The 24,231-nt window shown below is 41.9% G+C and overlaps 1 pseudogene; it reads left to right on the top strand.

Annotated features, from left to right (window-relative positions):
• Positions 1-18,074: 18,074 nt before the first annotated feature.
• Positions 18,075-18,193, top strand: LOC118609288 (annotated as a pseudogene).
• The last annotated feature ends 6,038 nt before the right edge of the window (positions 18,194-24,231 follow it).

The following is a 24,231-nucleotide window of genomic DNA, read 5'->3' as shown; positions in this document are numbered from 1 at the left end:
TGGCATCCACTGCCCACACTCGCAGCTGAGAAGTGAGCCCTAGAAACGTGTATCACAGAGAAGCTGGTCTACTCCCCCCTCAGAGGCATCTGGCCTTGGCTGGTTCTTCCATCTGAATATTTATTGAAGGCGGTTCATCCAGGTTGGAATCCCAACCTTAGCACTTCAGATGCAGAGCCCAGTTCATCTGTAAAGTGAGACTACCTGTCCCGTAAGGCTCCTTTGAGCATCTGAGTCAGCGTGCATAGACTTTACAGCACAATACTTGGTACCTCACAGGTGTTTTATAAGCGGCAGCGTTATTATCACTACGATTTCCAAAGGAAAAGATGGCACCGAGTTTAATGGGGGTTCCTCTGTTTCCCTGACTTCCTGCCCTTGACCTTGCCTTGAGTTGATAAGAAAAGGCTCTGAAAACATTCCTGTTCTTCCCCAGAATAAAACAGCCAGGGAGAACCCTCTGAAACAGCTAGCGCTCTGCAGGAATGCGAGGTGTGGGTGGTGGCTTCGGTTTCCCTGGCTGAGTGTAGGCAGATTCAGAAGTCCCTTGTGGAGTGCCCCTGGGGAGTGAATGGCTCACTGAATGTGACAGCGTGATATCACTCTAGAGGGGCAGTCAACACAAGTACCCCGTCACGGGCTGTGATGTGTGCATTTCTGCACATTCCCAAAACCCAAAGCTACCACGCCAACCAAGTGAAACCCCAGAACAACCTGGAGTCTCGCAGATTAAATCCAGCCAGTCAAAGTGCCCTTGGGAAGTTACTTCCAATGCAATTGTCAGCCTACCTTGTGTGGGCTTCCTTTGACTTAATTATTTGATTTATGCATGGCCAATGTTATTGACCATCCAGCTGCCTATAAACCCTTCCACTTAATAAACCAGTGACCTATTAGCCCACTCGTTCAATAAAAAAGCATTGGAGGAGAGCTGTATCTACAGGGACAGCCTGAACAAGGCAACTGGGCTCCCTGGACCCCATGAGCAAGCTCTCAGAGAGAGCAAAGATTTCACTTTGGATCTATAGATGCCTTGTTCGATTCTGTATAAAGAAATTACTATGTGATTGAGCTCTAACTTAGTTCTCCTAAAACAGAGTGAGTATTGGAAAGCTTCAAGAACACTGAAAATGTTACCAGGAACATATTATGCATATGTAAAAAGGACATATTCATCTTATGGACTACTCAGCCTCTCAGCCAGGTACCAAATATTACAGAAGAATTGATTTACTCGTGTGGGGCCGGATTTGCTGTTCTTGTAAATAAAGCATAAGTACAGATCATGTTGGAAAAGAAGCCTTTTGTGATGCAATAAGATTCAGTCCAGGCCGAGGGTGCTAGGGGTTCCTCGAGCTGGCAATCCCAGCAGAAGCACGAGGTCTGTGGTGTGTCACTCCCTTTGAAGATTCACTAGCTCTCCCGTCAGTACAAAAAGGCTTAACCCTGGACCATCGTCATATTGAAATGCTGTCACTCTCTGGTAGATTTCTGCAGGCTCGCCCCTTCCACAGTAATCAAATTGTACCCTAGGAGTTCTCATTTTAAGCACATACGACAAAGCTCAGAGTTGAATAACTTGTTTTTTGCCGTCCGTGAACAGATTGTGAGTTCAATCTTGCAACACACACACACACACATGCACACACACAAACACATTAAAAATTCTAAGACTCTGACATTCCTCACTGGAAGTGATGCTTGAGACTTGCCTATAAACTCCACGACAGCATGCAAACAGGAACCAGGCCCACCACACCCAGCATGCGGTCCCGCATAAAGCCCCGGCAAATGGCACAGCGGGACTGGCCTGTCACACTGTGCGCACGGCCCATGTCGACAAGTCCTCATCCTGTTCTTTTATCCAGACCCCTCAGGGGCAGCCCCTGAGTCTGTGTGGGTGCCTAGCAGGGCTGGGAAGAGGCTGGGAACAGCCCAGCTCTTGGTAAACAGATTCTGCAGGGCTAAGGCAGAGGTTTTCCAGTTAGCCGGGCCCCCTGCCAGAGAAGAACTGACATGTAAATGTGACAGTCGCCTGAGAAAACCTGGTAACCTGGAAGCCATTGAGACATAGAGGAGAACTGAGAACTTCTGAGAACATTTTTTTGTTCATTTTGCTGAATAATTACAAAGTAATTGTATTATTTATAAGACATTGTTTATGAATCGGTCTGATATTCTTGGGTCAATGATATTCACTGTTTTGCATGAATTCTCATTGAAACACATAAATAATTTGTGACTTAATTCGGTTTTCAGGGTTTTGCATAGCTGTCACGAAACTGAGGGGAAAAGTGTAAAGCATGCTCTAATATAAAACGTACACGCCGGAAGAAGAGGAGGAGGCATTATATATATGTGGGTGATGGCATCCATATACTTCTCTGCTGTCATAAGAAGTAGAGCCTTAAAATTGCTTAGAAAGTGGTATTTTTTACATTTAGCTATGCCACATTTCAATTTATTAAAACATAAATGAAACCTTCAAGCAACTGGAATGCTGCTCGTTCCATTTTTGGATGGAAAAGGTAAATGAAAACATGTCAGGGATTTATTTTATAACACTTATGTTATGCCACCCAGAAATATATATGCAGATCATGTACGTTCTATGTATACAGAACTGTCAACTCTATAAGATAGTCTTCAAATATTAAATGAGAGCTGAAACAGACCACTTAAGCTTCCCAGGAGGTCCATTAATTTTATGACATCTGCCAGAGCGTTTTAATTAATCATGGCTTTCATGACGAATGAAGGCTGTGAGTACACGGGTGCCTCACTTATGATCCATTGAACTCTACAGACAGAACTAGAAAAAAAATCATCCTACAAATGTTTAGTTCAATAGATGTCATACGCCTTAATCGACCTGAATACGTAAACCCGTCAATGGATAACCAATAAAAGTCAATCGACCTGGAAACAGAAAGTCATCAACAGATGCTAAAATTAGCAGGTGGAAGCTTGATGAGAAACGGGATGGTTATTTAAGTCTCGTGGTATCTCTGCACAAATCACTTATTGACTATGAAGGAAAGATAGTAACTCACAAGGGAGGGACCTGATGAACAGTATCTTCCCCCAGTGAGCAAAGTCATCATCCCCAACACGGGTACAAACTTGTGTCTCCCAGCACAACGTGCCCATAGGACTCAACGGCATCACTGTGCTATTCCTGCCAAAATGCAGAACCTGACCCTAGTTATTCGGAAACAGCAGACAAGCCAGATAGGGAGACAGTCCACAAAATAAAGGGCCTCTACGCTTCAAAATGTCAAGGTCAGGAAGATAAAGACAGGCTGAGAAACTATTACAGAAGGAAAACGAGCTAGGACAAATAAAGGCATCATCAGATCATAAGCCAGGGGGAAAAAAATGGCTGTAAAAGATATTGTCACCACTGAAAAAAATGAATATGGTTGGACTGTGGACTGAAGGATAGCATTGTATCAATGTTCAACTTCTTGATTTTTATGTAATAGGATATTACATAATATCCTATTATGTAATAGGTTATGTAATAGGATATTTACATGTTTTAAAACTACACACTGAAGTAGTTACAGATAAAAGGGAATGATGTCTCCAACTTTCATATATTTCAGGGGGAAAAAGTGTGTGTGTGTGTGTGTACAGAGAGAGAACAGGCTAAAATACAAACAATTGGTGACTGGATAAAGGGTATTCAGGAGTCCCTTGCACTATTCTTGAAAGGTGTCTGTACGTTTAAAATCTAACTAAAATTGTATCAAGGAAAAAAAATCACAGCTGAAAAAAAACTTAATCCATGTTTGTGTCACAGTGCGTCAGCTGAGTGGAATTTTGGGATTTTTCTAACCTGCTCTGTGTCATCTTGAAGCAGGTTTTCACTGTTATGAACGGAGTCACTTGAGTGGCCACTGTCAGTTAGCCATGTGACGTAGGGTAACACTTGAAAGGTGCTTCCCCTGGAAGCCCTGATGTAGACAGGGAAAATGGACTAAATAAGACGGAATACTGGGAGGGAAGGACCAAAAACTGTTCTAGACAGGTTACAGAACACCAATGTTTTGTTATTCAAATTGTATGTCCTATTTAAATACACTTGGAAAATTCCCTCAAAACAATAATGCCACATACATTTTTACACTGTGAACCCCTGAGCTGCCATCACATCATAATGTGTAAAACTATAGCTTCAAGCACGTTATCTCTGTGGTAGCATTTACATTTTTTCAGATGCAAACGGGGAGATCATACGCTCTTCCCAAAGTCAAAAAAGGACAAAGCAAAAACCTTCATCTTCCAATTCTCCACTCGTTTATTCAATGAGCATTGTGAGTCGCCTACTGGCTGCTTGCTCAGTAGACAAAGCCTCTTAAAGCTCTAGTAGTCCACATTGCCTGGCTTTGATGATGCATTTGCTGGCTCTCAGATAAGCATGTCAGAGTCCCACAGCCAGACCACACTCCTGATTCCCACACCACCTTCCCAATCTCGCTCCTCAGTGAGTGACAGCATCATCTCTCTAGTTGCTCAAGCCAAGACCTTGGGGACAGTCTTCATTCCTTGCTTTGTCTCACACCCACCATCTAAGCCAAGAACAAATTCCCTCTGTTCTACCTTCAAAAGTATATCCCAAATCTGACCGTTTCGCACTTCTGCCTCTCAGAACTAAACACCATCACATCTCACCTGGGTTGTTAAAATAGCAGCTACCTGTTTTTTCCAGCTTTTGCCCCTTGCCCTCCATAGTCTGTACTCACCCAGAGGACAGGATAAGCTGTTTTAAAATAAAAGTTGGTGTTTTTAGCCTGCTCGGGCCACCATAACAAAGTACCACAGACTGGGGGGTCTAAAACAACAGACATTAGTTTTCTCACAGTTCTGGAGGCTGGGAGTCCAAGGTCAAAGTGTGGGCAGGGTTGGTTTCTCCAGAGGCCTCTCTCCATCTCCACCCCATCTTCCCTCTGTGTGTCTGTCCTAATCTCCTCTTCTTACAAGGGGTCATACGGGATTGGGGGCCACCCATATGACCTGATTTTACTTAAATTTGCTCCGTAAAGGACCTATCTCCAAATATAGTCACGTTCTGAAGGATTGGGGGTTCGAATTCCAATATGCAAATTTCCCAGGGACGCAGTTTAGCCCATAAGAGCCAGACCACACTCTCCTCTCGAACTGTCGGGGGCCCCCTCAACACCCAGCACAAAAGCCGAAGTTCCTAGAGTGGCCTGCAAGCCCTATGGATCTGTCCCCAAGACTGTTCTCGCCCTACGTCTCCTTAATCTCCCCTTACTCACTCCACCGCACTTTGCTGGCCTCCTAGCTCTCCTACAACATGCCAAATCGTCCTACCTCGGGGCCGCTCCTTCTGCCCAGATCTCTCTTTGCCCAGATATCCACCTGATGACCTTTACCTTATTTCCTTTGGGTCTCTGCACAAATGTCACTTGATTGAGGGGAAGCCCTCCCAGACCACCGTATAATAGGCAACAACTCCAACATGCCCTCTGCCTTCCCTGATTTATTTATTTTTTTTACATAGCCCCCTCAAACCGTCTGACATCACTTATATTTATTCATTTATTTGCTTATCTTCTCTTTCTTCCGCTTGAATGCAAGTTTCTTCAGGCACTGTTTCTGCCCAGTTTGTTGACCACTCTACCCCCGGCACTTAGAACACTGCCCGGCTCAGAGTAGGCACTTGGCGAATATTTGTTATGAGACTGAATAAATTCTTTTGCTGCCTCGCACTCCACTTCGGGAGAAATATGAAAATAACTAGCACATTTCTGCCTTCAAGTAGAAAAGTTTATTGTCGTGAGTGTTAGGAAATCACTTATTAGTTACCATGTTCTTTTAAAAAATGTCAGGAACTAAAGAGGGAAGGGGAAAATTCTCTTTAGTTTTGCAGAACGACGAAAAAGTATTCTCTCGCCTGTTCATTTTCTCAAGACGTCTAAGCTCTATGACAGCATGTTCTTCATTAGAAAGTCTGTGAGCCACAGGGAAGACATTTTAAAAATAATTATGCCTGGTGATTGGTGTAATTGTCCCTCTCTATAGAACTAAATCTGCCACAAAACATGTCACTGCTCAAAGAGTATTTTTAGGTGTCTTTTTTTAGACTATAAATATATACAGCTCAAATGGCATCCGCCCGCTCTTGTTAATTCTGCCTGGATAATCCCTATTTACACCATTCGTTCCAAAGTTTCGACTTTCTAAAGAGATCTCCATGGTCCCAGGGGGAATTGTCTGAAAGACCCTAATAGGTTGTATCCCTTCATTCAAGGGTATTTCGTGACAGCAGAGGCTGAAAGTCCAAAGCGATTAATTCTGCCCCCAATTGTCGTGATTAAGTAAAAGCTCTGCCACTTGATTTGCTCCTTTTACTTAGGACTCTCTCTGTCTCGCACTATCCACAGTCTGTGTAGTGAACTAACTCCTGGCCGGACGGAAGCCATCCTCCCAGCCACACACGCTACAGGCAGCCAAAGAAATCTCCAGACATGGCTGGCCTTTCAAGCCCCCAAGCCTTTGCCCGGGATGTTCCCCACACCATTGAAGCCTCTCACTTAGGCATCTGCCCAACTGACTCCTGTTCATTTTTCCTGACCCAGCTCAAGAATCATCTCCAAAGTCTTCCTTTGACTCCCGCTGACAGCGAGTTATCCTTTCCCTGGGCTCCGATTAGCTCGTACCTGAGTACTAGCAATAATCACTGCCTTAGTCAGGCTAGGCTATGGCATGCTCCAGTAACAACCTTAGTTATTGTAAAAATGAAAGTTGATTTCTATTTCAAGCAAAATCTGTTCCGGTTATGGTGAGTAGGACACCTGTACTCCATGCAGACTCAGTGACCCCACGTAACAATGATTAGTCGCCTTGGTCCTGCCTGACTGCCAGGCAGAGAGAGTGCCTAGGAGAAAGGTTAAAGATACGGATGAGCACTACTAGTCTGAATGCAGTTAATTTCGGTGTCCTCCAGTCAAGGAAAATGTTTCCAACAATAGAATCTGAGTATCTTAATTGGAGAAATCATAATTATTCATCTCCGTGCTAGATCCTCAGTTCTGAAAACAGTGCCTGTACGTTAGAAGCTGCTCCATAAATTAGGAAGGAAGGAAGGAAGGAAGGAAGGAAGGAAGGAAGGAAGGAAGGAAGGAAGGAAGGAGGGAAGGAAGTAAAGAGGGAAGGAAGGAAGGAGGGAGGAAGGAAGGAAGGAGGAAGGAAGGAAGGAGGGAAGGAGGGAAGGAGGGAAGGAGGGAAGCGGTATTAATGCAGGCCGTCATTCCTTCCTTTCTTCTTCATTCCTTCTCTCCATTCTTGAAGGAGGTAATTATGAAGAAATAATTTAGACTAAATAAGATTAACTGCCCAGCCTCTCCAAAAGTAAATGGCCACTCAGTATCAAAAAGAAGTCAAGGTTTGTTGAAAAAAATGAAGGAGACAAAGCAGCTGTTCAGGAAGTATTGGTGTTGGCTATAGCACTTCACAATCAGTCCTTGAGCAAATGGATGGATGAGGAGATGGATGGATGGATGGACTGGGAGATGGGAGGATAGATAGATGAATGGTTAGGCAGACTACTTCCCCACCCCTATTGCCAATGATCCTACTCTTGCTCAGATCATCATCACCACCTAAGTTATTACAATGACCGCTAGAACGAACATCATTGTCTACAATCTTTTTTCTCTCTCTCAATATATTATCTACACTTATGTAAGAGTTATCCTTCTAAAACTCAGATCGAATCATGCTGTTATCTCGTTTTCTTAAGAAATCAATTATTCCATCCTTAAAGAAAAGAAAAACATTCGCATACCTTCAAATGATATTTAAGTTCCTTTACAATTCGACTGGCGCTCGCACCTCTACCATCCTTCGCCTGCATCTCCCTGCATCTACCTACCACTCTCTTCCCATGCAGACCCAGTTCACTTTGGCTACACTCAGCTATTTGCCGCTATTCCCTGAAGAGGATTTGGATCTTCACATCTCTTATTATCTGCCCATTTCTTTCCTTGTTCTCCCTACCCCAAGATGTCTCAGGCAACTGGTCTTTCCTCTGCAAAGGCTCCTCAGATCCCTTCAGACAGAATTCACTGCTCCCGTCTATGTTCTCCCTTTACATCTGGTTCATACTTTAAAAACAAATACTGCACTTAGGATAATATGCTTTTGTATTTGGATATAAACCACTGGAGCTAGAAAAAGGACACTTCAGTTGTGCACGGGTATCTATTAGGTTGTGGTTTCTTGAGAGCAAGAACCACATTTGTGTCTCTTAATTAAGACAGTGAATTGAATAGCTTCATCACCCAATCCCACATGTTTTCAGTCGATGAACGCTACTGAGTGCCAAATATGTGTTAGGCAACAAGGAAGACAATTAACAGTTGTAGAGATGAATCATATCCTGAGTGGACTTCTGTTCGCCGGAGCCCTTTTAACATTTCACATCGTACACAACACCGCGTGATGGTTACGTCATTAATAAAGCTGACTTCATAATTAAACGTAACTTCATTATCGTGTCCAGATGTCCATAGCACTCTTGATATACAATTTTAGAAAGGGAGAAAGAGGGACCCTCGCTGTGAGACGATTCCCTGATACTACATCATATTCATGTCTCAGGAGGTTCGGTTGCCACTCTGAATTTTATGGAACTTTTTATTGGCCAACCTGACCTTTCGGATGTGAATTTGTCTTGGTTACGAGATGCAGAAATTGGACTCCCTGTTGTTGGTGCCCGTTTATTGCCGTACGCATCTCCATCACTCAAAACGAGACGTTCGTGGTGCTTTCAAAGATGACTCTTAATCTTCTCGATGGCCACATAAAATTGTCCTTGTGCGCACTGGGTTTTCATTTCATTTCTTTTTAAGGCATCAATAGAGAACAATGCGAACGCTTTCAAACAGCTTCTATTTTCTTCATGGTGTAGAAGTTGGGTGTGGAAATGTGCCCTGAATTTCCTCCCTGTGGATTTAATAGCACAGAGCCAGCACTCCTGTATAAGCCCTCCATTCTCCCTTCAGACCAGGCCCCCAAATGCCCATTAACGTTAATAGAGACAATTATGTCCACGAACCAAAGGGAAAATAAACCCCTTCATTTGCAAATTAGCCCCAATCCGGTAGATTTTCTACTTCAGACCAAGAAAGAGTAGCATGAAAACATGTCAATCATGACTCTCTTGATTTAATTGTCTGAAACAAATGTTTATCTGGGAAGCTTCCCATTCCTTCTGAGAAAAAATGAGAGACAGCAAATTCTCAGCAGCTCCTTGGGACATTAGTCTGGGAACTCCTCGGCTGTTTCCTTTCCAAGCCACTTCTGCAAATGGTAAATGGCCAGTCTGTTGATTGCTTCTGGATATCCCGTAAATCTACATAGATCAAGTCCCATTTTCCAGAGCCATTTCTCATGGAGAGAGATTGGTTTGTTTTCAGTTGTGCCTGTTGTTTGTTAGAAAGAATGAACGTAGATATCTCTTTTTATTTTTATTAAGATTATAAAAACTGAGACGTGTGTGTTTCCCCTTTCTGCATTTAAATTCAGTTCTATCAAAGCTACAAACTGACTGTCAAAAGTAAGGCTGAACTAGCCAATACTAGTAGCCCAGAATAGGACCTGAAATCAATGGTGACCTTTGAAGGGTCTTCTTTTCTGAGGAAATATGCTTGGCAAGCATCCAGTCATCGTTTTGATACGGGGACCGCAGGGACATCTCTGATACAACAGTGAAAATTCACCTACTCGCTTTGCCCTTACAGCAAAACTAATACTTTTCAAAAATGAAGTGAGGCGTGGAGATTTATCTCCACCTACGGACAGCTGTTGCCCATGAACTGTCCTGGGACGTTCCATCTTCCTCTTCCTACAGCCAGCCTTGGTCCCTCTTCTTCTGACTCAGGACGTAACTCGTATCAAGAACTTAACCCCATCTTACTTCCGTCTGGTGACTTTGCCTTCACGAGCATGTGCTGATGAGGGGCTATCACTGTAGCTACTTGGTCCTGACGGCCAGAATTCTCAATAGACTAAGAAATAGTTACATCCTGTTGTTCTTATAATTCTTTCTACGCCCTAAGTCAAACCTGTTATACTTCAAAGAAAAGTTTTTTTAAAGTTCAAACCCAGTATTAAAGCTACGAGATAATAAAAATTGATATATATATATATAATACCTTTCATAGAAATACATAATTAGAATAAAACTTAAGGGAAAAAAAGACTCAAAACACAATAAACATGATCATAGACTTATTTATAATAGTAAGAAATAGCTTCTGTTATATTTACCACTGAGTCTCTAGTACTTGTGTAAAGCTCATTATAGAGTGGTCATTAAGTATTTGTTAAATTAATAAATGGTAAATAAATTATGAGACTTTCCTAATTTAAAACTTTAATTCCATTTAGATATGAAATATAATGCTCCAAGATGCTAGAAGTCAGACAATAGTTAACGTTATAAGGATGGAGCATAGACTAGGAAGGGATATCTTGTGGGATGCTGTAGGTATTGATCTGGGTAGTGGTTACATTGCACACACACACACACACACACATATACACACACACACAAATATATATACAAAAATGCATCCCAATGAACACTTAAGATTAGTAGTGTTACATATTACTATATCTATGATATCCTCAATTTTAAAAGTAAATGATTATAGCACGATGCTTCTAATCTATATGAAAATTTGTTCTGTTCTTTATTTAGAAGGCTCTTTCTCCACTTTAGTGTTTTGGGAATCTTTTATTCTTGGGTCTATTCATCCGTGATTTGATTAGTATTTAGTACTTACATACTGGTCCTATTTCCCAGTAACTCTTGTCTGAATGATTATCATTCCCAGATAAGAGAATTTGTTTTGTTTTTTCTGGGAGAAAAAAACACAACTCGAAGCTAAGAAATAAAAACCTAAAAGAACAGAACATAAATACATAACTTTTAAAACACATTTAAACACACTATATGGTTTAAAAAAATAATAATATAAAGTTGGTCATCATCCTGTGTGTTGGGAATCTTAAGATAACTAATTAGCGAAGCACCAAAAATAATGTGGAAACCATCTCTCCCATTTGCAAAACTGATGGGCCCGCTTACCAAGCAACATTCTGCTCTACCTAGAGAGAATCTAACAACCTCATAACAGTTGCCAAGGAAATGTGATAGTCAGAAAAGAGACCCCATTGGCCATGTGACTTTGAACGTAGTCACTTAGCCCCTTCATTGGGCTTCAATTTCCTCTTAAAAAAAAACAAGACTACAATTTGGTCCAAGGTCACAGTCAACTTGTCTTTCTGTATTTCAATGACAGATGAGTTTTAGTTGTATTAGTAGCACTTCTGAAGTCTTCAATTAGATTTAAGAGAATAAGAACTACGAAGACAGATTTTTCTTTAACTCTTTGTCTACATAAAAATGGTTTCATTTTCATTTCTCAATTCAATGATGCAAATGATTGTTGTCTTGTGATGAACATGCAACACATTAGTTAGAAGCAAAAAGACTTTTTTTTTTTTTTACATTATGCCAGATTAACTATACCTCTCTGGCTCTCAATACATATTAATTAGTGGCTTTGAAGCTATTAAAATTAATTACTATCTCAGTGCCCCAGAGTTAATGAACCACCACAAAGTAACCAGCTCATTTTTATTTTAGAAGTCTGTACGATTCCTAAAATTTTCTTAGAGTTTATAATCAGTTTATGACCACCCTTGACATTATAAGTTAAAAACTAATATTTTGACCAAACTGGGTGAAAACCAGGAAAAACCCAAAATAAAGGTTAAACTCAGCTGTGAACTCGCCCTATGGGCATGAAGAGCCAGAAGGAATGAGGTATACCAGGGTAAGCTTCTCTGCACTTCCGCACTAATCGGCTCACAGGATTAGTTTAGTTGCTTTAGAGGAATAATAAACTCCAGATATTGTCTTAATCTAAAGCTGGAACTTCCTAATATTGATGAAGTGTCACCACAAACCACATAGACTTGTGTTGTTGGACCACAGACACCCATCGTTCCTTCCCATCGACAATCCCTTCTTTAAAGTCTACCTCACGCACAGCTCGAAAGGGGTGACCTCCTGCAAATGCTAGGACTGGTGGAGGCAGCGCCTGATCTAGACGGGGCTGTTAGCTCTTCCCATGCAGGAATTCGGTATTGAGAAACAGATTCGGAAGCAGTCAGATGGAGTTAGAGCCAAAGGTTCATGTAAAGTTAGATGCACGGGGCATGCAAAAGCCAAATACCAGGCAAAGATATTATCTTAGTCCTTTGAGCTACTCTAACAGAATACCATAGACTGGGTGGCTCATCAACAACAGAAATTCGTTGCTCACAGTTCCGAAGGCTGGAAAGTCCAAGGTCAAGGTGTCTGGTGAGGGCTGGCTTCCTGGTTCACGGGCAGCTCCTTTTTCACTGCATCGTCACGTGGTAGAGCGGGTGAGAGAGCTCTGGGTTCTCTTTTATTAGGGCACTAAACCCATTCATGAGACCTCTACCCCCATGACCTCATCACCTCCCAAAGGCCCTGCCTCCTACCACCAGCAAACTGGGGGCTGGGTTTCGACACATGCATTCCATGGGGACATTCTATCTACCGCAGGTATGGAGAGCAGAAAGTGCAGGGCCGGCTGAGACAGCAGGTTAACTGAGTGGGGAATACAGAAGGTTGCAGAGGGAAGAGGAAATGAGTGGACCCAGAAAGAGCAGGATGGAGATGACAGATGACTTACGGCTTCCTAGTTCCTGTGACACGCAGCCGCACTTCTGGCCAGATTACCTGTTAACCAATCCCACCCTCAGGTCTGTCCCTGTAAAATAATACATATTAGTGTTTACAGCCTCTCACACTCACACACCACACACCACACACACACACACACACACTCATATTCATACAGTCACACCACTGGTCTAGAGAGCTGGTAAGGAATTAAAGTAGCCAGAGAAACTAGGCTTGGTTTGGAAGAAACAGCTGCCCAAGGTAGGGGCAAGCGTGGACAAATCCTCAGGACAAACCGTTTTGGGGAGAAGTTGTAGATAGGTTGGGGAATAAAGCAAGATTGAACACAGGTAGGATATTGCAAGGAACATTGGGCAAGATTTTACGAAGTTTTGCTGTTGGCTCAAATGGAATTGTCCTCTGGCACCTTGATTTTTGTGGCCGCCACCCAGAAAACACCTCTAGATCACTTGGCTTACGCTCACAATCCCACTGGACTGTATATATTTACTTACTTTGAAAGCTGCTGCCTAAGAGTCTGGCTTCCAGTTGGCCTGAATCTGATAAAACCCCCTTTTGGGGCAATGACAGGTCTTGACAGCCTCTCAACTACTGGGAGCCACTGACAGTAACGCAGGCCGCTTGGACCATCGCAGAGGTCAGAGAGACAACCAGAGCCAGGGCCAGACTGAACAAAAAGAAAAGGTTCACCTCTAAAACAAGGTCATTCCCTCAAAACCGAGACAGCTGGCTATTTTATCTAGAAACTAACACAGAGAGTCAGGGAAACTGAAGAAACAGGAATATGTCCCAAACAAAAGAACAAGATGGAACTTCAGAGAGAAAAATAAAAGAAAAAAGAGGACTTGATGGAATTATCTCTTTCTGTCCTCTCAACCGTTCTTGTCCCCAGCTCAATATATTCTACGTTCACTCATTTATTTATCTAGGCGGGGGGCAGTATCCCCTCACTAAAACGTGAACTCCACGAGGGCCAGGACTTGTGATCTTTGTCTTCACTTGCTGTCTAGAAGAGTACCTGATAATGGCCAGCACTTAATAAATATTTATTGAATGAATGGATGGATGGATGGATGGATTTAAGACTAACTGAGAATTAATGGATAATAAATATATAACAAGTAATTGAAGAAAGCTGATGACGTTGAGGGTAGCTCTTTCGTTCTTGGTGGTTGACGGCATGGCAAACAGACAATTCCACCCAATCGGTCCGTCATTGCATGTCCCAGGCTGGCGTGGATAAGGACCCCAGGCCGCACACCCACTGTGTCTGGGAGGCATTCACTGGAGCAGTGCTGCCCCCACCTGGCAGTTTCTGAGAGCACAAACGGAAAGGGGGAAGTCCCTGCCCTCCGCTCAGCCATCCTGAGTGCGACCTTACCACGTTCCGGGGACCGGGCAGCACTGTCCTAGAGACACAGCCGTGAACAGGATAGGCCCAGTCTCCGCGCTCACAGTGTCTTCGGTCCAGTCACAGAGACGGGGCAACGGCCTTGGACAAGGAAAGCTCGCGTGGAGACCCTGGGGAAAGAGAACTGAGAAACCAAGAGAATGATCTGCCCAAGAGAGACGAGAGAATCAGAGCTGTTTTTAACTGAAGTTAAATAATACTTTCTGTTTCTCGTTTTATTTTTTTTCTTGTTTTTCTTAACTGCAGTAAAATAACACATAGCATAAAATATATCGCTTTAACCATTTTTAATTGTACAGTTTGGTGGCATTCAGTACGATCAGCACCACCGTCCACCTTCAGAACGTTTTCATCTTCCCAAACGCTGCTCCGTACCGCTGAACGGTGCCCACGCTCCCTCAGCCCCTGACGACCACCACGCCACTTTCTGCCTCCATGCCTTTGACTATTGTAGGCACCTCACATGAGTCGAGTCAGTATTCGTCCTTTAGTGGCTGGCTTATCTCACTTACCTTAATATTGTCAAGATTCACTCATTTCATAGCATGTATCAGAATTTCATTACTTTTCAATATTATTGTCTAATATTCAATTGCATGTATTTATCACACTTTGTTTATCGATGGACGCGTGAGTTGAATGCTGCTGTGAATCCGTGCATACAGATACCCGTTCTCATCCCTGTTTTCAATTCTTTGGGGTATTTTTCCTTTCTTTCTTGCTCATAAGGCAGACAGTATAGGTTCGTGCTCAAAACTTATGCTGGGTTCCACTGGTCAGTCAGACCTTGAATTAAGAGTCAGCCCTTCCCATCCACATGCTGGTAATACAGTACTCACATAGCACATTAATGTCAGATGAAGCCCTGAGCTCAGCAACTCCACACAATAAGGGCCCAATGCAGGTTTCTGGGGACTCTTTCCTACCTGCTGACTCAGGGATTGAGGGTCCCTCCAATTTATGAGGCTGCCAACTCAATAAAGGTGACAAAGTCACTGCACCAGAGGAAGAAAGAGACCACTCTTGACTGTCCTAGCCCAGGGGTGACACAGTCCGCTGGCCAGAACTAGTCACATAGCCCAACCTAACTGCTAAGCCGTTTGTGAAACACAAAGGAACTAATGAAATAATCAGTCAGCACCGGTTGACCAGGGTGTGGCTCCTGGTCATTACACTGCAGAGACTCTTCCAAAGAGCAAAGGAACGCTGCCGTTTTTTAGGGTGCTTACACGGCAGAGAGCCCCCAGGTCCTTCAGTCTAGAACCAGACCAGCCACAGAATTGCCCTAATCTCCTCTAACACCACTAAAACTGACCCTAATCACACAAAAACGACTTTAAACGACGTGTTCTCCATGCAGAGTGGCATTTTGAAAAGGATCTAGGCCGAAGGTGGCGGAGAGCCGATGCCAACCGCCAATAGCTGCAGTCGGTGGGTACCTGCAGTGTGCGCGGGGGGTTCTGAGATCACAGCAGCCGAAGGCAAAGCCAGGCTGGATGGCAGTGTGTTTGCCCCATGCACAGAAAAGGAAACTGAGTCCATGCATGCCAGCAGCGACACGTCCCTGTCCTAAATTCTGGGTCACTGCTGCACTGCCTCCTGAAATACGACCCCAAATCAGATTCTAGGGACAAAGGTCACATTTAGAGGTCGTAAAATTTATCTTAACAAAAATTAATAAGAAAGTAGGAAAAAAATCCAGTATCGCTCTTGACGGTCTCGTGATTCTGTTCCGAATTTTGAAATCTCCTTTTTGGGAAAATAAATGAAAAAGCTAATAGTGGAGTTGCAGTCAAAAGATTATAAAAGAAACCTTATCCCCATAGTCACATAAATTATATGATAATGGATGTGCGTCGCTTCAGATACCACAGTGACTGTATTTGTATAAATAAACCGATTCAGATTTAGAAGGAAATGTACCAGAAAAAAAAGTAATTTGAGCTCTGTGGAAAAAGAAAATACACTTCTAAAGCTGTCAATTCCTTCTTTACTGTACTTTCCTAAAAATAATAATAAATTCAAACAGCTATGTTTTACTATCAATTGTAATATTTTCCAAAGCTGTTATATGCTAGGTCTAGAGACCACACCTGACCTACTTATAGTAGTTTGTGTCAGAGGGAGATTTTTTTTTTTTTTTTGAGAATTGCTTTTCTTAATTGGGATAAGGGCAAAAAGGTATTAAGGTAGGTGATGAATCTTCATCTTCACCTTTAGTGAGGAGCCAGGGCTTCTAGAAACGTCCACCATCCATTCCTAATGACAGGCATTCGACACATTTTTCTTGAGAACCCTTGTATGCCAGGCACTGTTCTAAACTCTTGGAACACATCGGTGATCAAAACAGGCAGCTAGGCCTGATTATTTGACATATCTATTTCTGTGTAGCAGAAAATTTGTTGATAACGTCGAGGACTGGAAAAGATTTTTAAAATTTTTTCTGGCACTCACTTAGAAATTATTACCAAAAAAAAAAAAAAAAAAAAAAAACCATCTGTGCTTTCACTCATGGTTTTGAAAGTACTGTGTTCATAACAGAAATATGTACTGAGAGATTTTTCTGTGGTAAGGAAATGTGCTAAGAAGTATAAGAGGGTATAAACATGTATAAGACATATCCGTAAACTTATCCTTTGGTGGGTTGCACCCATACCATGGTTTCAAAAAAAAAAAAAAAAAGAAATACTATCATCGCAATGTTGCAATGATTGGGCAATGTCATAATTCCATTAAAGAGCGTAGAGTTGTAAGTCTGCCTTTTGCTAAATAAAAATCCCTTGTGGTTCAGATGAGTGTACCTTGGGGATCAAAATGGGAAGCAAAGAGCAAATGGCAGCCTCGGTGGCATGAATGGGCACTTAAACCCGGCTCTGACAATCACGGTCCTACAGGATGCACCGAAAACAGCCAAAAACCCAGAGGTAGGAATGGAAGGCACACTGCCTGCCATCTGATCATCAGAGACCATATGTTATCCTCTCTGTTTAGATCCACCACTGAGGGCTGTGCTTTACAATGGCAGGCAGTCTTGAGGAGGTGACCGGTGTATCTTGACTTATACGCCGTGCAAGTCAGCCAGAGCTGAAGGGAGCTGCCACATTTGTGCTGAAAATGACAGAGTCCAAGCCGGAGATGAGAGCAGGAGAGCGCAAAGTCGGACACCTTGATTAACCGAAAACTTTTGGCCACATTTTGCATCCTCAACAACAACATTCTACAACTTCTTGGTTTCGGGTATTTGGCTTAACCCTCAATTATCTATTTTTAATTTTCACATAAAGGGGTCAGGAAAACGTCTATGGGCTTCTCGGATTTTTCTCAAAGGGCCTTTAAAGAATAATATTTTGATGAGTTACGTATAAGTGATTCAGAAACATATGGACCGTATTTGCTTTGCTTTATCAGAATGTAACACTCAGTGGCGTTAAAATACTTGGCTACACTCTGCGTTCTACGGGAGCCAAATCTTCGGGGAGAGTGTGGCAACAGGCACTTCGCTGCCTCTGTGTGCTTCTCCCTCTTTTTATTTTTTCCTTTCATGCTGCCTGGAGCAGGTATTAGACTTCAGGTACATTGTAAGGAACAAGAGCCGGCAGCTCAATGAATCCCACTTCTATTTCCCAGAAAGAATGGGGATTCCCCTGAGATACTCCCTTCAGCAGATATGAACAAATACAGCGAAAAACCCAAACCGTATCTCAGCCCCATCGAGGCAGCCTTTTTCAGTATTTCATCCAATTTCAGCTTTCTGCTTGGCAGGGCGGGTAACAACAGGACCAGCTCCATAATCTGAGGGACTCAGTGCCGAATGAAAATGTGGGCCCCTTGTTCAGTAGGTATTAAGAATATCAAGATGGTAAAAACAGAGTGTTAAGAACCCTAGGGGTCTATGGGCATGCTGCCTTGAACAACCCTGATCCTGTCTGATCTCCAAAGCTAAGCAGGGTCAGGCCTGGTTAATACTTGGATGGGAGACCACCTATGAAGACCAGGTGCTGGAGGCATAGGAAGTTTTTTAAAAAATAAGGGATTGTAAACTGACAAGATCCTTGCAATCTGTGAGGTCGACCAGGGGTTGCCTCGCCTAAAAGAAAAAAAGCAGCAGCAGCAGCCCGGGGAACGTAGCCCAGGAAGCCAGCTCCGCGTGGCGATTCACTGAGGCGTTTTCTCCCTTAAGATTTCTCGTCACAAAGAAAAACAAGGTGATGGCAGAATGATCGGTGTGAACTCGGATTAAAGATGTACTGTGATATGGGAATAGGATGTAAGGATTTGGATTTCCCAAGCACTGTTAACTGAAATCAAGAGAAGAATCGTATATCACTGAAGATGTCAAAGAGTATCACAGCAAGAGTGACCCAAGTGAGTTCTACTTAACACAGGTAAGCGGTTCCGGGAGACAGGTGAGGCTTAAGCGGTTCCGGGAAACAGGTGAGGCTGTGGCTTGTTCTGGAGGCCGCAGGGCTGTTTCCTACGGGGGCTCTAAGGAAAGGAATCCTATTTAATAACACACCGAGGAAGACTTTAAAGGAATATGAAAGCGCTCTGGCATTGTGTAGCGGGCAAGTCGCTGCTTCTATAATTCTTAATTTTACCATATGCCTTATTCAGTGGTGCCTAAGAAAAATCTCCACTTTTCCCCCTCACAGTTTCCAGAGGAGAATAAATAAGCAAAATAACAATTTGGGGACACAGAAGTCACCTTATAACAGCCCCTTCCTTGCAGGTCGATCTTTAAGAGCCATTGTACCCAAATGCAGGCATTGACCATAAGCAAACATTTCTTTAAAAATAGTCCATACATGGCATGTTTATGTACTTATTTTTGAAAAAAAAAAATTTCCCATTGATAACATTTTGTACGTGTAGAGACAAAATTTAAAGTCCTTGGTTATTTCAATCTCTATTTTATAGAAGCCTGACATATCTTTTCAAATTTTTCTATAAGATTTGTCATATATTATTATAAAGAGCATTTTATAGGTTTAGAAGTTTTCAGTTTCTCATAAGTCATTTTGTTTGTTTGCCTATAGTGTCTATTAAGACTTGTTTTTAGGAAAAAATGAGACAAGACAGAGTCTGTTTTACATTTTTTAAAAGAGAATTGATTCTATTTTTTTTAACTAAGTAGCATGAGGTCAGTTATTAAGCATTCAATGGTTTCATCTTATATACTTATGAAGATGGATGAATCTGTTTTCATGTATATTTCAAAATTTATCAGATAATAAGGTAACCAGTGCTTTATATATTGCAGATAATAAAAATTAATGAACAAACTAGAATACACTCGATATGCCAAAGACCTGGCTTTAGATAAACTATCAGTTTAATACCATTCAAAAAGCATTTGATAAGCATTTACTGGGTACACTTACCAAGTACTGCAAATAAAAATAAACTGGACTCTGCCCTGGCCTTGTGTAACTTTGTTGAGTGTAAGCAACTGTAGGCAGTAAAATGCCCAAACACTGCAGGCTGAATGAAGTACTAGAACGAAGGAAGCCTGTCCTGGCATGGTGGACCAGACGTCTCGATAAGCCTTTCATTTCACATCCATGTCATTTCATAAACAGCAGAGCAGTGGATAACGGCACATTTCTTCAGAGACTCCTCTTGAGGACCCTTCCTTGCAGACTGGAGAGCATTTCTAACAATATAATCTACACTTGTCAAATGGAGCGAGCAAAGGCCGTCTGAGGACGCATTTATTTTCCTTGACTTTCTTCTCCAGGGTTCTTTTTTTTTTTTTTTTGATGACTTGGAGATTTTCAAGGTTCGGTAGTTGATGACGGATCTCTGAACAACAGCAATGAATTAGACAAGTCTGGCTGCAAGCACCACGGGGATTTCTACATCGCCCGAAACCATCCTATTAAGCCCTCTAAGTTAGAGGTGGTAGAGGCGAGCCGGGGAATTGAGGGTATCTGTGAATTCCTACCAAGAAGAAATCATGTGGGAAGTAAAATTTCGCTCTGAGCTGATCCTTATTTCTTTATATTTTAATAAATGTAGGTGTTAAAAAGTAGAAACTTTCTTTATCCATGTCATCTATTGTGTTTGAAAATGTACTTGAGAAGCTGGAGAGGGTGTGTGTGTGTGTGTGTGCACGCGCGTGCGTGCCCATGCACACCTATGTCTTTGGGACAGGAAGGAGAAAAGTTAGGGGGAAGGAGGGAAGCGAGGCACACACCTACAGACGCCAGGTGAAGACACGGGAGGGTGTAGAGGACACCAGGCTGCAGATGGCTTCGGTCCGACCCCTTCATCCCCCGACCCCTCTGGTGCGTCTTTTCTTTGGCCTTGCTCATTTGCGTGCCCACAGAGCGGCTCCATGGTGGACACTGGTCTAGACAGGCCTGAGCAGAATGAATGGAACAGAACGCATATGACTTGCTGTCTTATTCAGCCCTGGCAGCTAAAACAAATACCACACACGGGGTGGCTCAAACGACAGACATTCATCTCTTATAGCTCTGGAGGCTGGAAGTCCAAGATCAAGGTGCCAGCAAATTCGATTCCTGGTGAGGGCTCTCCTGCTGTCTTGTAGACAGCCACCTTCTCGCAATGTCCTCACGTGGCCTTTCCTCAATGCTAACCCGTCACAGGGCCCCACATTAACCCCCATCCAACCCCCTCATGACCTCATCGAACCCCCACCACCTCCTAAAGACCACACCTTCATACACCATCACATTGAGGGGTAGGGCTGCAACCCATGAATTTCGAAGGCACGCAAACGTTCGATCCATAGCACCTGGCTTCTTCCTATCGCTGTGTTTTCCCGTGACCCTCAGATGCCTGGAGCTTTCTATCTGTACTTAACCATGAAACAAAACATCAGCCTCCTCCTCCCACAAAGTAGCAGTAGCCTTCCCCTGACCACTTCTAAGACACTTTCAGTTACCAGAAAGAGCAACCAACTTGAGCTAGCTCAATCCAAAAAACCTTCCTATTTTGTCAATTATACCTCAATAAAGCTGCAAAAAAAGGGACAACTACTAAAATGAATGAATGAATGAATGAATGAATGTATTCTTTTTTAAAATAAAAGGGGGGAGGGAGAATTTATTATAAGACTATCAGGGAGTCTCGTGGAACAGGAATACATTCATTCATTCAAAAAATATGCACTGGGTAACTAATCTATGCCAAGCTCATGACAGATTCTGGCAAATCATCAGAGAAAGAGGCAGGCGTTCTCCCAGCTTATACCTTGGTAGACAGGCATGAACCAAATAATCACACAAATACATACATCGATATAAATTGTACTGGGTGCTCTGAGGAAAAGGTGAAAGGTGTTTTAGAAAGTTTAACCGGAGGCCCTGAGCTAGACTGGAGATTCAGGAAGGAACTTGCTGAGGAGTAGACAGCTTCACTGATAAATTCTACTAAGCCATTAGAGAAGAAATTATACCGGATCGACCCACAAACTTTCAGAAAACAGAAGATGGATACTTCTCAACTGATCTTATGAGGTCAGAATACCATGATACCAAACTAAATTCATGGCAAATCATTACAGAGGCAACAGGAAGCCAACACAACATAGTCGAAAGCATCCTTAACAAAATTTTAACAAACCAAATCTGTCAAAGGATACACCATGGACAAGTGAGGCGTATCCCAGAAATTTAAGACTGATTTAACATGAAAGAAAATAATCATTACAATTAACTATATTAACAAGTTTAAAAAGAAAAGCCATACGATCACTTCGAATTAATGCAGAAGAAGCATTTGACAAAATTCCATACAGGAATATGTTCATTTGGGGAAAAAAGCAAGAATGCCCATCTCTACTTCTATTCAACATTGTGTCTATCCAGTGTAACAAGACCAAAAAAAGGGACTAAATTGGATGGAAAACAGAAAGAAAACTGTTTTTTTCACAGTGGCATGATATAATTCTAAGGAATCCACTAAAACAATCCTAAAACTCCTAAGGGATTTAAAAATGTTGAAAAATACAAGGTACACAACAAAAATCAACTGCATTTCTAGACGCAATCAACAAACAATCGGGAAGCAAAACATACTGAAAACTGAACAACGTTGCTGAGAATAAAAATTTAAAGCCCAAATAAATGGAGAGATATGCCAGGGATGGGAAGAATCAATACTGTTAAGATGTCCCTTCTTTCTGAATTAACCTACATATATAATGCAACCTCAAAGTCCCAGCAGGCTGCAACTAACCCTCAGCCTCATACTATACAAAAAATAACTCAAAATGGATCAAAGACCTAAATGTAAGAGCTCAAAGTATATAACTTCGTGAAGAAAATATAGGAAAACTTATCCTTGAACTTGAATTTTAAAAAAATATTTTTCAGATGGGGCACAGAAACCTGAAGCATCAAAGAAAAACTTGATAATTTGATTTGATGAATCAAAATTTAAAATTTTCGCTCTTTGAAAAACTGATAGAAAATTAAAAGGCAAGTCACATCTTGAGAGAAAATATATGCAAAACAAACATCTGATAAAGGACTTTTAATTAAATGTAATGAACTTTTACCATTCAATAAGAAAAAGAAAATCAGATGGTAAAAAAACAACATAGGCAAAAGATTTGAACCAAAAATTCTCAGCCTTAAGGATGGCAAACAGCCCATGAAAAAAACATTTAATATAAGTAGTCATTAAGAAAATGCAAATTAAAATACAAGAAGATATCACAACATTGGCCACTACAATGGCAAAAATTTAAAAGACTGACAATAGTTTTACTGGTGAGGATGCAGAGAAACTGGAATTCTCATTTTTTGCTGGTGAGAATTCACAGTATACAGTCACTTTGAAAACACGTTGACAATTTTTAATCAAGTTAAATATATACTTACCATACAACCCAGAAATCCTCTTTCTAGATAGCCACCTAAAACAATGAAGATGTATGTCCACACAAATTCTTGTACATAATGTTGACAGCTTTTTAATTTGCAATAGCCCCCAAACAGGAAACAGTCCAGACATCCATTAATCAGTGAATGAATAAACAAATAGTATTATATCCATACAATGGAAACTTTCACAGCAATGTAAAGGAATGAACTGCTGAGGCATAATATAATGTGGGTGGGTATCAAGAGCATTATCCCAAGTAGAAAAACGTCAGACACACAAGACGATAAAATAATTCTGTTTATGTTTAATTCTAGAAAAGAAAAAACCCGTCCACCCTCATCTGCTGCCAATCAAATCTAAACAAAGCATCGGGGGCAAAAAAAAAAAAAAAAGAAAGAAAGAAAGAAAGGAAAAAATGTAGAAGCAGAAAGCAAATCAGTTGTTGCTAGGGGAAGAAGAAAGGAAGTGGGTACAAAGACCCACGGAGGAACTTTTTGGGGTGATGGAAATAGTCTGTACCTCGTGGTGGTAGTTACATGATTATATACCCTTGTCATGACTCATCCCACTGTACACTTAAAATGGGTGAATTTTATTACATGTTGACTATAGCTAAATAGACCTGATTACATACATATATATATGCACATACACACACACGTGTGTGTAATATGTGTACATACATTTTTTGTAAGAACATATACAAACAAAAGCAAAAAGATACACATTGTATTGTTAAGAAAGATTGCTTATGGGGAAAGGAGGCAGGCAAATGGGAATGGAAAAGGGAAGTCAAAGAGAGAAGGAGGATCAGGAAGAGAGAGAGAGGGTAGGCAATAGAGGAGCTGGCACGAACCAGTAACAACAACATGCCTTGACCTGAGGTGTTTGATGATCGACTTCGCCCTCTGTACCTGGGTATGAATGGGGGTCAGCCGTTAAATCAAGGCAATATGATGGAAAGCCCAGGAACGACATTGCAGATCATGGGAAGGCAATGGACTGTTCAGAAATGGCGGGGAATAACATTTGATCTGTACTTCACAATACAGAACCAAAATCAATTCCAGGCAGAATAGAGAAGTAACTTTAGAAAGCAACACTTGAAAATTTTTATATACGATCATCTTCAGAGTTTTGGGTGGAGAAGGCCTTCCGGCACAATATACAGAAAGAACAAACCATAAAG

The sequence above is a fragment of the Rousettus aegyptiacus genome, unplaced genomic scaffold (assembly GCF_014176215.1).
Source record: "Rousettus aegyptiacus isolate mRouAeg1 unplaced genomic scaffold, mRouAeg1.p scaffold_m13_p_10, whole genome shotgun sequence".
NCBI lineage: Eukaryota > Metazoa > Chordata > Mammalia > Chiroptera > Pteropodidae > Rousettus > Rousettus aegyptiacus.
This window is presented reverse-complemented; position numbering and strand designations above follow the sequence as displayed.